Raw genomic sequence first — 2925 nt, 5'->3', positions numbered from 1 at the left:
ATTTTGTGGCGAAATTCCTTCTCCATTTGGATCACTAGCGATTTTGCTATTTAACTGACAACTCTGATGACAAGATGTTGAATGATGTCTTCTCTTGATCCTTTCACAGATTCAGTTTTGGTAGATGCAGAATTCCCTGATGATCCATTATTCTCTAATGAAACTCTTATTCAATCTGAGGAAAATATTTCAGAGAAATCGAATTCTGATATCATGTCAAGTGTCAGTGGTCCTCACAATCAATTTATCTCTAATGATATTCCTAATGAATGTGACAAATATGTTCCTAATGAGTCGAATTCTAGTCACATTTCCGATGTTCTCGTATCAGATGTTGCATATTCTCACGAACAATGTGTTTCGAGTAGAATCCCTAGTCAGTGGTACGATGAATCAGATGGGAAAGCAAAATTTCCCGAAGCAACCAGAGAACCAGTTTGCCCAGAAGTGAAGTTTGCACAGACAGAGAATCCAAATCAAGTCCAAGATTATCCTAATGAATATGAGGCAGATGAATGTTTTCTATTCGATTGTTTCGCAGGTAAATCAAGCCTAGTTAAATCACATGTGTTAATTACATATATCAATGCATATCCATCTGTATATTCTAATATGAATAACAAAAAGTATATGTATCATGATTTTTATTCAAGTCAAAGTCACATGATGGAATACCTCAAATCATATATCAGTGTTTATTCCCAAATACTCACATGCAGTAGTCGATGCGTAAGATTTGAGAAGATAATGCAAATTGGGAACGTCATATTGGCTAAAACATTGCGAAGTAAGGACCCAACATTATTTCGTGGGGGAGGATATTGTTGGAAAGTCCATGATGCAAATTCTAAATATCAATGGTTTCACTACAAAGCCGGCATGCTGATTGTATACAATTCCAGAACCCAGTGCATTCTAGATAATACAGAGTCTACATCCAATACACCGTCGGACAGATGTAAGATGAACTTAAGAAGAGGACGAACAATCGATTACAGACACTTACACTCCAATTCGAGCTGTGGCGGATGTGATGTTTAAATAAATCAATGACTTCTTCGTATTGATGACTGTTGTAATTTTGAATTCCAAATACAATACATTCGTTCGGGCTTATCTAATACTTCTTGATTACATTGCGTTATTCCTGGGATTACTAGTTTATACTACAATTCAAATACTTCTAATTATCATATTGGCGTCGCGATTGAGCCTGTAATGGAACGGTTGGGTATAAATTCAGGTTTTAATGCTTTTGAGGAGTACATGGAGAGGTTCGAAATCTGGGCTATGACCAAGGAAGACGATGAGGATTTTAATATTGTGACCCATTTCCTTACATTCATCGGGAAAGAAGCATACAGCCTTATAAAGATTTTGGCACTTCCAGACAAACCGATTTCACTCCCCTATGCAACTCTCAAGCAACTACTGTTGGATCATATAAAGTATACAAATTCCGGATGCGGTAAGAGAGAAAAATCCGATAAAATGACTCTCCAGAACTTCAGGAATTCCACTTTAATAAGTCGTCGCAGTTCGATGCGTAATCAAAGTTATTCAGATAATACTTCATTGAGCTGTGAAACAGTCCATGATGATGAGCACGAGTTTAGTAAATGCTTGTTCTGCGGCAAGTTTCACCCATGTAATTCATGTATATTTCGTAATTCTAAATGCTTTAAATGTGGTATAACTGGACACATTCAGTCAGTTTGTAATACCATGGTTCATTTCGCTGAAAGTAATGCTAAGATGGATGCTTCTAATGATCAGTTATCTTTATCTAGAAGTAGTATAACGTCATATAACAGTCCAGAGTTGAATGAAACCCAGAATCATTGTGAGATAAAAATTTTTAGTCAACAAACTTATCGGATTTCTCATGTTATTGTACCAAATATGGTTTGTCGTGATAATTCACATACTTCTGATGGAATTTCTTACAACTCTGAGAACAAAATGTTGAATGAGTCAAATCATGATCAAAAACCAGATTCAGTTTTGGTAGATGCAGAATTCCCTGATGATCCATTATTCTCTAATGAAACTCTTATTCAATCTGAGGAAAATATTTCAGAGAAATCGAATTCTGATATCATGTCAAGTGTCAGTGGTCCTCACAATCAATTTATCTCTAATGATATTCCTAATGAATGTGACAAATATGTTCCTAATGAGTCGAATTCTAGTCACATTTCCGATGTTCTCGTATCAGATGTTGCATATTCTCACGAACAATGTGTTTCGAGTAGAATCCCTAGTCAGTGGTACGATGAATCAGATGGGAAAGCAAAATTTCCCGGAGCAACCAGAGAACCAGTTTGCCCAGAAGTGAAGTTTGCACAGACAGAGAATCCAAATCAAGTCCAAGATTATCCTAATGAATATGAGGCAGATGAATGTTTTCTATTCGATTGTTTCGCAGGTAAATCAAGCCTAGTTAAATCACATGTGTTAATTACATATATCAATGCATATCCATCTGTATATTCTAATATGAATAACAAAAAGTATATGTATCATGATTTTTATTCAAGTCAAAGTCACATGATGGAATACCTCAAATCATATATCAGTGTTTATTCCCAAATACTCACATGCAGTAGTCGATGCGTAAGATTTGAGAAGATAATGCAAATTGGGAACGTCATATTGGCTAAAACATTGCGAAGTAAGGACCCAACATTATTTCGTGGGGGAGGATATTGTTGGAAAGTCCATGATGCAAATTCTAAATATCAATGGTTTCACTACAAAGCCGGCATGCTGATTGTATACAATTCCAGAACCCAGTGCATTCTAGATAATACAGAGTCTACATCCAATACACCGTCGGACAGATGTAAGATGAACTTAAGAAGAGGACGAACAATCGATTACAGACACTTACACTCCAATTCGAGCTGTGGCGGATGTGATGTT

Source organism: Schistosoma mansoni, chromosome 1 (genome assembly GCF_000237925.1).
Source record: "Schistosoma mansoni strain Puerto Rico chromosome 1, complete genome".
Lineage (NCBI taxonomy): Eukaryota > Metazoa > Platyhelminthes > Trematoda > Strigeidida > Schistosomatidae > Schistosoma > Schistosoma mansoni.
Note: the sequence above shows the minus strand (reverse complement) of the source record.